We start from the raw sequence: 15,303 nt of genomic DNA on the forward strand, positions 1-15,303 counted from the left end.
CATCTGTATTTCGTGGTTCTCTTTGTTCGCCTTATTTCTGTGGAATCTGAGAACAAATATTTCGGATCCTTCGCAAGACTATAGGGCCAAAGTAAATATCCTCCGATAACAAAGAGAAAGAAGCTTTCTGAGAAACTTCTTTGTGTTCTGTGAAATCAAATCACAGAGTTACAGCATTCCCCTCAAGAAGACTTTCGTTAAGACAGTTCTTGTGGAATTGGCTAAATGATACTTGGAAGCCCATAGAGTTCTATGGTGAAAAAGGAAATATCCTCAGATGAAATCTGGAAAGAAGCCTTCTGAGAATCTGCTTAGTGTTCTGCTAATTCATCTCACAGAGTTACATCTGTATATCATAGATACCTTTGCTAGCCTTATTTCTGTGGAATCTGAGAAAAGATATTTCGGATCCCTTTGAAGACTAGAGGGCCAAAGGAAATATCCTCTGATAACAAAAAGAAAGAAGCTTTCTGAGAAACTTCGGTGCGTTCTGTAAAATCATCTCACAGAGTTACAGCTTTCCCCTGAAGAAGCCTTCTGCTAAGACAGTTCTTGAGGAATTGGCAAAGTGATATTTGGAAGCCCTTTGAGGGCTACGGTGAAAAAGGAAATATCCTCAGATGAAATCTGGAAAGAAGCGTTCTGAGAATTCTCTGTGATATGTCACTTCCTCGCACAGAGTCACATCTGTATTTCGTGGATCTCTTTGCTAGCCTTATTTCTGTGGAATCTGAGAGCAGATATTTCGGATCCCTTGAAAGACTATAGGGCCAAAGGAAATATCTTCCGATAACAAAGAGAAAGAAGCTTTCTGAGAAACTTCTCTGTGTTCTGTGAAATAATCTCACAGAGTTATAGCTTTCCCCTCAAGACGCCTTTCGCTAAGACAGTTCTTGTGGAATTGGCAAAGTGATATTTGGAAGCCCATAGAGGGCTATGGTGAAAAAGGAAATATCCTCAGATGAAATCTGGAAAGAAGATTTCTGAGAAACTGCTTAGTGTTCTGTTAACTCATCTCACAGAGTTACATCTGTATTTCGTGGATCTCTTTGCTAGCCTTGTTTCTGTTCAATCTGAGAACAGATATTTCGTATCCCTTTGAAGACTATAGGGACAAAGGACATATCCTCCGATAACAAAGAGAAAGAAGCTTTCTGAGAAACTTCTTTGTGTTCTGTGAATTCATCTCACAGAGTTACAGCTTTCCCCTCAAGAAGCCTTCTTTATGACCGTTCTTGTGGAATTGGCAAAATGATATTTGGAAGCCCTTAGAGGGCTATGTTGAAAAAGGAAATATCGTAGAATGAAACTTGGAAAGAAGCATTCTGAGAAACTGCTCTGTGATATGTGACTTCCAATCACTGAGTTAAATCTCTATTTCGTGGATATCTTTGCTAGCCTTATTTCTGTTGAATCTGAGAACAGATATTTCGGATCCCTTGGAAGTCTATAAGGCCAAAGGAAATATACTCCGATAACAAAGAGAAAGAAGCTTTCTGAGAAACTTCTTTGGTTCTGTGAAATCATCTCACAGAGTTACAGCTTTAGTCTCAAGAAGCCTTTCGCGAAGACAGTTCTTGTGGAATTGGCAAAGTGATATTTGGAAGCCCATAGAGGGCTATGGTGAAAAAGGAAGTATCCTCAGATGAAATCTGGAAAGATGCTTTCTGAGAAACCGCTTAGTGTTCTGTTAATTCATCTCATAGAGTTACATCTGTATTTCGTCGATCACTTTGCTTGCCTCATTTCTGTGGAATCTCAGAACAGATATTTCGGATCCCGTGCAAGACTATAGGGCCAAAGGAAATATCCTCCGATAACAAAGAGAAAGAAGCTTTCTGAGAAAATTCTTTGTGTTGTGTGAAATAATCTCGTAGAGTTACAGCATTCCCCTCAAGAAGCCTTTCGCTAAGACAGTTCTTGTGGAATTGGCAAAGTGATATTTCAAACCCCTAGAGGGTGATGGTGAAAAAGGAAATATCCTCAGATGAAATCTGGAAAGAAGCTTTCTGAGAAACTTCTTAGTGTTCTGTTAATTCATCTCACAGAGTTACATCTGTATTTCATGGATCTCTTTGCTAGCCTTATTTCTGTGGAATCTGAGAACAGATATTTCGGATCCCTTGGAAGTCTATAGGGCCAAAGGAAATATCCTCCGATAACAAAGAGAAAGAAGCTTTCTGAGAAACTTCTTTGTGTTCTGTGAAATCATCTCCCAGAGTTACAGCATTCTCGTCAAGAAGCCTTTCGCTAAGACAGTTGTTGTGGAATTGGCAAAGTGATACTTGGAAGACCCTAGAGGGCTATGATGAAAAAGGAAATATACTCAGATGAAATCTGGAAAGGAGCTTTCCCAGAAACTGCTTAGTGTTCTGTTAATTCATCTCACAGAGTTACATCTGTATATCTTAGATCCCGTTGCTAGCCTTATTTCTGTGGATTCTGAGAACAGATATTTCGGAACCCTTTGAAGAATAGAGGGCCAGAGGAAATATCCTCCGAAAACAAAGAGAAAGAAGTTTTCTGAGAAAGTTCTTTGTGTTCTGTGAAATCATTTCACAGAGTTACTGCTTTCCCCTCAAGAAGCCTTTCGCCAAGACAGTTCTTGTGGAATTGGCAAAGTGATATTTGGAAGCCCATAGAGGGCTATGGTGAAAAAGGAAATATCCTCAGATGAAATCTGGAAAGGAGCTTTCTCAGAAACTGCTTAGTGTTCTGTTAATTCATCTCACAGAGTTACGTCTGTATATCGTAGATCCCTTTGCTAGCCTTATTTCTGTGGATTCTGATAACAGATATTTCAGAACCCTTTGAAGACTAGAGGGCCAAAGGAAATATCCTCTGATAACAAAAAGAAAGAAGCTTTCTGAAAAACTTCTGTGTGTTCTGTAATATGATTTCACAGAGTTACAGCTTTCCCCTCAAGAAGCCTTTCGCTAAGACAGTTCTTGTGGAATTGGCAAAGTGACATTTGGAAGACCCTAGAGGGCTATGTTGAAAAAGGAAATATTCTCAGATGAAATCTGGAAAGAAGCTTTCTGAGAAACTGCTCTGTGATATGTCACTTCCTCTCACAGAGTTTCATCTGTACTTCTTGGATCTCTTTGCTAGCCTTATTTCTGTGGAATCTGAGAACAGATATTTCGGATCCCTTGGAAGTCTATAGGGCCAAAGGAAATATCCTCTGATAACAAAGAGAAAGAAACTTTCTGAGAAACTTCTTTGTGTTCTGTGAAATCATCTAACAGAGTTACAGCATTCTCCTAAAAAGCCTTTCGCTAAGACAGTTCTTGTGGAATTGGCAAAGTGATACTTGGAAGCCCATAGAGGGCTATGGTGAAAAAGGAAATATCCTCAGATGAAATCTGGAAAGAAGCTTTCTGAGAAACTGCTTAGTGTTCTGTTAATTCATCTCACAGAATTACATCTGTATTTCGTGGTTCTCTTTGTTCGCCTTATTTCTGTGGAATCTGAGAACAAATATTTCGGATCCTTCGCAAGACTATAGGGCCAAAGTAAATATCCTCCGATAACAAAGAGAAAGAAGCTTTCTGAGAAACTTCTTTGTGTTCTGTGAAATCAAATCACAGAGTTACAGCATTCCCCTCAAGAAGACTTTCGTTAAGACAGTTCTTGTGGAATTGGCTAAATGATACTTGGAAGCCCATAGAGTTCTATGGTGAAAAAGGAAATATCCTCAGATGAAATCTGGAAAGAAGCCTTCTGAGAATCTGCTTAGTGTTCTGCTAATTCATCTCACAGAGTTACATCTGTATATCATAGATACCTTTGCTAGCCTTATTTCTGTGGAATCTGAGAAAAGATATTTCGGATCCCTTTGAAGACTAGAGGGCCAAAGGAAATATCCTCTGATAACAAAAAGAAAGAAGCTTTCTGAGAAACTTCGGTGCGTTCTGTAAAATCATCTCACAGAGTTACAGCTTTCCCCTGAAGAAGCCTTCTGCTAAGACAGTTCTTGAGGAATTGGCAAAGTGATATTTGGAAGCCCTTTGAGGGCTACGGTGAAAAAGGAAATATCCTCAGATGAAATCTGGAAAGAAGCGTTCTGAGAAACTGCTCTGTGATATGTCACTTCCTCGCACAGAGTCACATCTGTATTTCGTGGATCTCTTTGCTAGCCTTATTTCTGTGGAATCTGAGAACAGATATTTCGGATCCCTTGAAAGACTATAGGGCCAAAGGAAATATCTTCCGATAACAAAGAGAAAGAAGCTTTCTGAGAAACTTCTCTGTGTTCTGTGAAATAATCTCACAGAGTTATAGCTTTCCCCTCAAGACGCCTTTCGCTAAGACAGTTCTTGTGGAATTGGCAAAGTGATATTTGGAAGCCCATAGAGGGCTATGGTGAAAAAGGAAATATCCTCAGATGAAATCTGGAAAGAAGATTTCTGAGAAACTGCTTAGTGTTCTGTTAACTCATCTCACAGAGTTACATCTGTATTTCGTGGATCTCTTTGCTAGCCTTGTTTCTGTTCAATCTGAGAACAGATATTTCGTATCCCTTTGAAGACTATAGGGACAAAGGACATATCCTCCGATAACAAAGAGAAAGAAGCTTTCTGAGAAACTTCTTTGTGTTCTGTGAATTCATCTCACAGAGTTACAGCTTTCCCCTCAAGAAGCCTTCTTTATGACCGTTCTTGTGGAATTGGCAAAATGATATTTGGAAGCCCTTAGAGGGCTATGTTGAAAAAGGAAATATCGTAGTATGAAACTTGGAAAGAAGCATTCTGAGAAACTGCTCTGTGATATGTGACTTCCAATCACTGAGTTAAATCTCTATTTCGTGGATATCTTTGCTAGCCTTATTTCTGTTGAATCTGAGAACAGATATTTCGGATCCCTTGGAAGTCTATAAGGCCAAAGGAAATATACTCCGATAACAAAGAGAAAGAAGCTTTCTGAGAAACTTCTTTGGTTCTGTGAAATCATCTCACAGAGTTACAGCTTTAGTCTCAAGAAGCCTTTCGCGAAGACAGTTCTTGTGGAATTGGCAAAGTGATATTTGGAAGCCCATAGAGGGCTATGGTGAAAAAGGAAATATCCTCAGATGAAATCTGGATAGGAGCTTTCTCAGAAACTGCTTAGTGTTCTGTTAATTCATCTCACAGAGTTAAATCTGTATATCGTAGATCCCTTTGCTAGAATATTTCTGTGGAATCTGAGAACAGATATTTCCGATCCCTTTGAAGACTAGAGGGCTAAAGGAAATATCGTCTGATAACAAAAAGAAAGAAGCTTTCTGAGAAACTTCTGTGTGTTCTGTAAAATCATCTCAGAGAGTTACAGCTTTCCCCTCAAGAAGCCTTTTGCTGAGACAGTTCTTGAGGAATTGGTAAAGTGATATTTGGAAACCCATTGAGGGTTATGGTGAAAAAGGAAATATCCTCAGATGAAATCTGGAAAGAAGCTTTATGAGAAACTGCTCCGTGATATGTCACTTCCTCGCACAGAGTTACATCTGTATTTCGTGGATCTCTTTGCTAGCCTTATTTCTGTGGAATCTGAGAACAGATATTTCGGATCCCTTGGAAGACTATAGGGCCAAAGGAAATATCCCCGATAACAAAGAGAAAGAAACATTCTGAGAAACTTCTTTGTGTTCTGTGAAATCGTCTCACAGAGTTACAACTTTCCCCTCTAGAAGCCTTTCGCTAAGACAGTTGTTGTGGAATTGGCAAAGTGATATTTGGAAGCCCATAGAGGGCTATGTTGAAAAAGGAAATTTCCTGAGATGAAATCTGGAAAGAAGATTTCTGAGAAACTGCTCTGTGATATGTCGTTTCCACTCACAGAGTTACATCTGTATTTCGTGGATCTCTTTGCTAGCCTTAGTTCTGTGTAATCTGAGAACAGATATTTCAGATTCCTTGGAAGACTAAAGTGCCAAAGGAAATATCATCCAATAACAAAGAGAAAGAAGCTTCCTGAGAAACTTCTTTGTGTTCTGTGAAATCATCTCACAGAGTTACATCTGTATTTCGTGGATCTCTTTGCTAGCCTTATTTCTGTGGAATCTGAGAACAGATATTTCGGATCCCTTAGAAGACTATAGGGCCATAGGAAATATCCTCACATAAAAAAGAGAAAGAAGCTTTCTGAGAAACTTCTTTGTGTTCTGTGAAATCATCTCACAGAGTTACAGCTTTCCCCTCAAGAAGCCTTTCGCTAAGACAGTTCTTGTGGAATTGGCAAAGTGATATTTAGAAGCCCATAGAGGGCTACGGTGAAAAAGGAAATATCCTCAGATGAAATATAGAAAGAAGATTTCTGAGAAACTGCTTAGTGTTCTGTGAATTTATCTCACAGAGTTACATCTGTATTTCGTGGATCTCTTTGCTAGCCTTATTTCTGTGGAATCTGAGAACAGATATTTCGGATCCCTTTGAAGACTGTAGGGCCAAAGGAAATATCCTCCGATAACAAAGGCAAAGAACTGTCTTAGCGAATGCCCTCTATGGGCTTCCAAATTTCATTTGAGGATATTTCCTTTTTCACCATAGCCCTCTATGGGCTTCCAAATATCACTTTGCCCATTCCACAAGAACTGTTTTAGGGAAAGGCTTCTAGAGGGGAAAGCTGTAACTCTGTGAGATGATTTCACAGAACACAAAGAAGTTTCTCAGAAAGTTTCTTTCTCTTTGTTTTCGGAGGATATTTCCTTTGGCACTCTAGTGTTCAAAGGGATCCGAAATATCTGTTTTCAGATTCCACAGAAATAAGGCTAGCATAGAGATCCACGAAATACAGATATAACTCTATGCGTGGAAGTCACATATCACAGAGCAGTTTCTAAGAAAGCTTCTTTCCAGATTTCATCTTTGGATATTTCCTTTTTCGCCATAGCCCTGAAGGGGCTTCCAAATATCACTTTGCCAATTCCACAAGAGCTGTCTTAGCGTAAGGCTTCTTGAGGGGAAAGCTGTAACTCTGTGAGATGATTTCACAGAACACAAAGATGTTTTTAGAAAGCTTCTTTCTCTTTGTTATGGGAGGATATGTCCTTTGGCCCTATAGTCTTCAAAGGGATCCGAGATATCTGTTTTGAGATGCCACAGAAATAAGGCTAGCAAAGAGATCCACGAAACACAGATGTAAATCTGTTAAAGGAAGTCAGATATCACAGAGCAGTTTCTCAGAAAGCTTCTTTCCAGATTTCATCTGATTATATTTCCTTTTTCACCCTAGCCCTATATGGGCTTCCAAATATCTCTTTGCCAATTCCACAAGAACTGTCTTAGCGAAAGGCTTCTTGTGCGGAAAGCTGTAACTCTGTGAGAAGATTTCAAAGAACACAAAGAAGTTTCTCAGAAAGCTTCTTTCTCTTTGTTATCGGAGGATATTTCCTTTGGCCCTATATTCTTCAAAGGGATCAGAAATATCTGTTCTCAGATTCCACAGAAATAAGACTAGCAAAGAGACCCACGAAATACAGATGTAACCCTGTGAGATGAGTTAACAAAACACTAAGCAGCTTCTCAGAAAGCTTCTTCCCAGATTTCATCTGAGGATACTTCCTTTTTGAACACAGCCCTCTATGGGCTTCCAAATATCACTTTGCCATTTCCACAAGAACTGTCTTAGCAAAAGGCTTCTTGAGGTTTAAGCTGTAACTTTGTGAGATGATTTCAGCGAACACAAAGAAGTTTCTCAGAAAGCTTCTTTCTCTTTGTTATTGGAGGATATTTCCTTTAGCCCTATAGTCTTCAAAGGTTTCTGAAATATCTGTTTTCAGATTCCACAGAAATTAGGCTAGCAAAGAGATCCACGAAATACAGATGTAACTCTGTGAGATGAATTAACAGAACACTAAGCAGTTTCTCAGAAAGCTTCTTTCCAGATTTCATCGGAGGATATTTCCTTTGTCACCATAGCCCTCTATGGGCTTCCAAATATCACTTTGCCAATTCCACAAGAACTGTCTTAGGGAAAGGCTTCTTGAGAGGAAAGCTGTAACTCTGTGAGAGAGTTTCATCGAACACAAAGTAGGTTCTCAGAAAGCTTTTTTCTCTTTGTTATCGGAGGATATTTCCTTTGTCCCTATAGTCTTCAAAGGGATCCGAAATATCTGTTATCAGATTCCACAGAAATAAGGCTAGCAAAGTGATACACGAAATACTGATGTAACTCTGTGAGATGAATTAACAGATCACTAAGCAGTTTCTCAGAAAGCTCCTTTCCAGATTTCATCTGAGGATATTTCGTTTTTCACCATAGCCCTCTAGGGTCTTCCAAATATCACTTTGCCAATTCCACAAGACCTGCCTAAGCGAAAGGCTTCTTGAGCGGAAAGCTGTAACTCTGTGTGATGATTTCACAGAACACAAAGTTGTTTCTCTGAAAACTTCTTTCTCTTTGTTATCGGAGGATATTTCCTTTAGCCCTATAGTCTTCAAAGGTTTCTGAAATATCTGTTTTCAGATTCCACAGAAATTAGGCTAGCAAAGAGATCCACGAAATACAGATGTAACTCTGTGAGAGGAAGTCAGATATCACAGAGCAATTTCTCAGAAAGCTTCTTTCCAGATTTCATCTGAGGATATTTCCTTTTTCACCATAGCCCTCTATGGGCTTCCAAATATCACTTTGCCAATACCACAAGAACTGACTTAGCGAAAAGCTTCTTGAGGGGAAAGCTGTAACTCTGAGAGATGATTTCACAGAACACAAAGAAGTTTCTCAGAAAGCTTCTTTCTCTTTGTTATCGGGGGATATTTCCTTTGGCCCTATAGTCTTCAAAGGGATCCGAAATATCTGTTCTCAGATTCCACAGAAATAAGACGAGCAAAGAGATCCAGGAAATACAGATGTAACTCTGTGAGATGAATTAACAGAACAGTAAGCAGTGTCTCAGAAAGCTTCTTTCCAGATTTCATCAGAGGATATTTCCTTTTTCACCATAATCTTCTATGGGCTTCCAAATATCAATTTGCAAATTCCATAAGAACAGTCTTACCGAAAGGCTTCTTGAGGGGAAAGCTGCAACTCTGTGAGATAATTTCACAGAACACAAAGAAGTTTCTCAGAAAGATTCTTTCTCTTTGTTATCGGAGGATATTTCCTTTGGCCCTATAGTCTTCCAAGGGATCTGAAATATCTGTTCTCAGATTCCACAGAAATAAGGCTAGCAAAGAGATCCACGAAATACAGATGTAACTCTATGAGATGAATTAACAGAACACTAAGAATTTTCTCAAAAAGCTTCTTTCCAGATTTCATCTGAGGATATTTCCTCTTTCACCCTAGCCGTCTATGGGCTTCAAAATATCACTTTGCCAATTCCACAAGAACTGTCTTAGCGAAAAGTTTCTTGTGCGGAAAGCTGTAACTCTGTGAAAATATTTCACAGAACACAAAGAAGTTTCTCAGAAAGCTTCTTTCTCTTTGTTATCGGAGGATATTTCCTTTGGCCCTATAGTCTTCAAAGGGATCCGAAATATCTGCTCTCAGATTCCACAGAAATAAGGCTAGCAAAGAGATGCATGAAATACAGATGTAACTCTGAGATAAACTGACAGAACAGTAAGCAGTTTCTCAGAAGTCTTCTTTCCCGATTTCAGCTTAGGATATTTCCTTTTTCACCATAGCCCTCTATGGGCTTCCAAATATCACTTTGCCAATTCCACAAGAACTGTCTTAGCGAAAGGCTTCTTGAGGGGAAAGCTGTAACTCTTAGAGATGATTTCACAGAACACAAAGAAGTTTCTCAGAAAGCTTCTTTCTCTTTGTTATCGGGGGATATTTCCTTTGGCTCTATAGTCTTCAAAGGGATCCGAAACAGCTGTTCTCAGATTCCTCAGAAATAAGGCTAGCAAAGAGATCCACGAAATACAGATGTAACTCTGTGAGATAAATTAACAGAACAGTAAGCAGTTTCTCAGAAGTGTTCTTTCCAGATTTCATCTTAGGGTATATCCTTTTTCACCATAGCCCTCTATGGGCTTCCAAATATCACTTTGCCAATTCCACAAAAACTGTCTTAGCGAAAGCCTTCTTGAGCGGAAAGCTGTAACTCTGTGAGATGATTTCACAGAACACAAAGAAGTTTATCAGAAAGCTTCTTTCTCTTTGTTATCGGAGAATATTTCCTTTGGCCCTATAGTCTTCCAAGGGATCCGAAATATCTCTTCTCAGATTCCACAGAAATAAGGCTAGCAAAGAGATCCACGAAATACAGATGTAACTCGTGAGATGAATTAACGGAACACTAAGCAGTTTCTCAGACAGCTTCTTTCCAGATTCCATCTTAAGATATTTCCTTTTTCACCATAGCCCTCTATGGGCTTCCATATATCACTTTTCCAATTCCACAAAAACTGCCTTAGCGAAAGGCTTCTTGAGGGTAAGGCTGTAACTCTGTGAGATGATTTCACAGAACACAAAGAAGTTTCTCAGAAAGCTTCTTTCTCTTTGTTATCGGAGGATATTTCCTTTGGCCCTATAGTCTTCAAAGGGATCCGAAATATCTGTTCTCAGATTCCACAGAAATAAGGCTAGCAAAGACATCCACGAAATACAGATGTAACTCTGTGAGTGGAAGTCACATATCACAGAGCAGTTTCTCAGAAACCTTCTTTCCAGATTTCATCTAAGGATATTTCCTTTTTCAGCATAGCCTTCTATGGGCTTCCAAATATCACTTGGCCAATTCCACAAGAACTGTCTTAGCGAAAGGCTTCTTGAGGGGAAAGCTGTATCTCTGTGAGATGATTTCACAGAACACAAAGAAGTTTCTCAGAAAGCTTCTTTCTCTTTGTTATCGGGGGATACTTCCTTTGGCCCTATAGTTTTCCAGCGGATCCAAAATATCTGTTCTCAGATTCCACAGAAATAAGGCTAGCAAAGAGATCCACGAAATACAGATGTAACTCTGTGAGATGAATTAACATAACACTAAGCAGTTTCTCAGAAAGCTTCTTTCCAGTTTCATCTGAGGATATTTCCTTTTTCACCGTATCCCTCTATGCGCTTCAAAATATCACTTTGTCAATTCCACAAGAACTGTCTTAGGAAAGTCTTCTTGAGGGGAAAGCTGTAACTCTGTAAGATGATTTCAAAGAACGCAAAGAAGTTTCTCAGAAAGCTTCTTTCTCTTTGTTATCGGGGGATATTTCCTTTGGCCCAATAGTTTTCAAAGGGATCCGAAACATCTGTTCTCAGATTCCACAGAAATAAGGCTAGCAAAGAGATCCACGAAATACAGATGTAACTCTGTGAGATGAATTAACAGAACAATAAGCAGTTTCTCAGAAATCTTCTTTCCAGATTTCTTCTGAGGATATTTCCTTTTTCACCATAGCCCTCTATGGGCTTCCAAATATCACTTTGCCAATTCCACAAGAACTGTCTTAACGAAAGGCTTCCTGAGGGGAAACTGTAACTCTGTGAGAGGATATCCAAAACACAAAGAAGTTTCTCAAAAAGCTTCTTTCTCTTTGTTATCGGAGGATATTTCCTTTGGCCCTATAGTCTTCAAAGTGATCGGAAATATCTGTTCTCAGATTCCACAGAAATAAGGCTAGCAAAGAGATCCACGAAATACAGATGTAACTCTGTGAGAAGAATTAACAGAACACTAAACAGTTTCTCAGAAAGCTTCTTTCCAGATTTCATCTGAGGATATTTCCTTTTTCACGTAAGCCCTCCATGGTCTTCCAAATATCACTTTGTCAATTCAAAAGAACTGTCTTAGCGAAAGGCTTCTTGAGGGGAAAGCTGTAACTCTGTGAGATGATTTCACAGAACACAAAGAACTTTCTCAGAAAGCTTCTTTTCTTTGTTATCAGGGGATAATTCCTTTGGCCCTGTAGTGTTCAAAGGGATAAGAAATATCTGTTCTGAGATTCCACAGAAATAAGACTGGCAAAGAGATCCACGAAGTACAGATGTAACTCTGTGAGTGGAAGCCACATATCACAGAGCAGTTTCTCAGAAAGCTTCTTTCCAGATTTCATCTGAGGATATTTCCTTTTTCACCCTATCCCTCTATGGGCTTCCAAATATCACTTTGCCAATTCCACAACAACTGTCTTAGCGAAAGGCTTCTTGTAGGGAAAGCTGTAACTCTGTGAGATGATTTCACAGAACACAAAGAAGTTTCTCAGAAAGCTTCTTTCTCTTTGTTATCGTGGGATATTTCCTTTGGCCCTATAGTCTTCCAAGGGATCCGAAATATCTGTTCTCAGATTCCACAGAAATAAGGCTAGCAAAGAGATCCACGAAATACAGATGTAACTCTGTGAGATGAATTAACAGAACACTAAGCAGTTTCTCAGAAAGCTTCTTTCCAGATTTCATCTGAGGATATTTCCTTTTTCACCATAGCCCTCTACGGGCTTCCAAATATCACTTTACCAATTCCACAACAACTGTCTTAGCGAAAGGCTTCTTGAGGGGAAAGCTGTAACTCTGTGAGATGATATCACAGAACACAAAGAAGTTTCTCAGAAAGTTTCTTTCTCTTTGTTATCGGAGGATATTTCCTGTGGCCCTATAGTCTTCCAAGGGATCCGAAATATCTGTTCTCAGTTCCACAGAAATAAGGCAAGCAAAGAGATCCACGGAATACAGATGTAACTCTGTGGGATGAATTAACAGAACACTAAACAGTTTCTCAGAAATCTTCTTTCCAGATTTCATTGAGGATATTTCCTTTTTCACGATAGCCCTCTATGGGCTTCCAAATATCACTTTGCCAATTCCACAAAAACTGTCTTAGCGAAAGCCTTCTTGAGCGGAAAGCTGTAACTCTGTGAGATGATTTCACAGAACACAAAGAAGTTTATCAGAAAGCTTCTTTCTCTTTGTTATCGGAGAATATTTCCTTTGGCCCTATAGTCTTCCAAGGGATCCGAAATATCTCTTCTCAGATTCCACAGAAATAAGGCTAGCAAAGAGATCCACGAAATACAGATGTAACTCGTGAGATGAATTAACGGAACACTAAGCAGTTTCTCAGACAGCTTCTTTCCAGATTCCATCTTAAGATATTTCCTTTTTCACCATAGCCCTCTATGGGCTTCCATATATCACTTTTCCAATTCCACAAAAACTGCCTTAGCGAAAGGCTTCTTGAGGGTAAGGCTGTAACTCTGTGAGATGATTTCACAGAACACAAAGAAGTTTCTCAGAAAGCTTCTTTCTCTTTGTTATCGGAGGATATTTCCTTTGGCCCTATAGTCTTCAAAGGGATCCGAAATATCTGTTCTCAGATTCCACAGAAATAAGGCTAGCAAAGACATCCACGAAATACAGATGTAACTCTGTGAGTGGAAGTCACATATCACAGAGCAGTTTCTCAGAAACCTTCTTTCCAGATTTCATCTAAGGATATTTCCTTTTTCAGCATAGCCTTCTATGGGCTTCCAAATATCACTTGGCCAATTCCACAAGAACTGTCTTAGCGAAAGGCTTCTTGAGGGGAAAGCTGTATCTCTGTGAGATGATTTCACAGAACACAAAGAAGTTTCTCAGAAAGCTTCTTTCTCTTTGTTATCGGGGGATACTTCCTTTGGCCCTATAGTTTTCCAGCGGATCCAAAATATCTGTTCTCAGATTCCACAGAAATAAGGCTAGCAAAGAGATCCACGAAATACAGATGTAACTCTGTGAGATGAATTAACATAACACTAAGCAGTTTCTCAGAAAGCTTCTTTCCAGTTTCATCTGAGGATATTTCCTTTTTCACCGTATCCCTCTATGCGCTTCAAAATATCACTTTGTCAATTCCACAAGAACTGTCTGAGGAAAGTCTTCTTGAGGGGAAAGCTGTAACTCTGTAAGATGATTTCAAAGAACGCAAAGAAGTTTCTCAGAAAGCTTCTTTCTCTTTGTTATCGGGGGATATTTCCTTTGGCCCAATAGTTTTCAAAGGGATCCGAAACATCTGTTCTCAGATTCCTCAGAAATAAGGCTAGCAAAGAGATCCACGAAATACAGATGTAACTCTGTGAGATGAATTAACAGAACAATAAGCAGTTTCTCAGAAATCTTCTTTCCAGATTTCTTCTGAGGATATTTCCTTTTTCACCATAGCCCTCTATGGGCTTCCAAATATCACTTTGCCAATTCCACAAGAACTGTCTTAACGAAAGGCTTCCTGAGGGGAAACTGTAACTCTGTGAGAGGATATCCAAAACACAAAGAAGTTTCTCAAAAAGCTTCTTTCTCTTTGTTATCGGAGGATATTTCCTTGGCCCTATAGTCTTCAAAGTGATCGGAAATATCTGTTCTCAGATTCCACAGAAATAAGGCTAGCAAAGAGATCCACGAAATACAGATGTACCTCTGTGAGAAGAATTAACAGAACACTAAACAGTTTCTCAGAAAGCTTCTTTCCAGATTTCATCTGAGGATATTTCCTTTTTCACGTAAGCCCTCCATGGTCTTCCAAATATCACTTTGTCAATTCAAAAGAACTGTCTTAGCGAAAGGCTTCTTGAGGGGAAAGCTGTAACTCTGTGAGATGATTTCACAGAACACAAAGAACTTTCTCAGAAAGCTTCTTTTCTTTGTTATCAGGGGATAATTCCTTTGGCCCTGTAGTGTTCAAAGGGATAAGAAATATCTGTTCTGAGATTCCACAGAAATAAGACTGGCAAAGAGATCCACGAAGTACAGATGTAACTCTGTGAGTGGAAGCCACATATCACAGAGCAGTTTCTCAGAAAGCTTCTTTCCAGATTTCATCTGAGGATATTTCCTTTTTCACCCTATCCCTCTATGGGCTTCCAAATATCACTTTGCCAATTCCACAACAACTGTCTTAGCGAAAGGCTTCTTGTAGGGAAAGCTGTAACTCTGTGAGATGATTTCACAGAACACAAAGAAGTTTCTCAGAAAGCTTCTTTCTCTTTGTTATCGTGGGATATTTCCTTTGGCCCTATAGTCTTCCAAGGGATCCGAAATATCTGTTCTCAGATTCCACAGAAATAAGGCTAGCAAAGAGATCCACGAAATACAGATGTAACTCTGTGAGATGAATTAACAGAACACTAAGCAGTTTCTCAGAAAGCTTCTTTCCAGATTTCATCTGAGGATATTTCCTATTTCACCATAGCCCTCTATGGGCTTCCAAATATCACTTTGCCAATTCCACAAGAACTGTCTTGGGGAAAGGCTTCTTGAGGGGAACGCTGTAACTCTGTGAGATGATATCACAGAACACAAAGAAGTTTCTCAGAAAGTTTCTTTCTCTTTGTTATCGGAGGATATTTCCTGTGGCCCTATAGTCTTCCAAGGGATCCGAAATATCTGTTCTCAGTTCTACAGAAATAAGGCAAG

The sequence above is a fragment of the Macaca nemestrina genome, chromosome 13 (assembly GCF_043159975.1).
Source record: "Macaca nemestrina isolate mMacNem1 chromosome 13, mMacNem.hap1, whole genome shotgun sequence".
Lineage (NCBI taxonomy): Eukaryota > Metazoa > Chordata > Mammalia > Primates > Cercopithecidae > Macaca > Macaca nemestrina.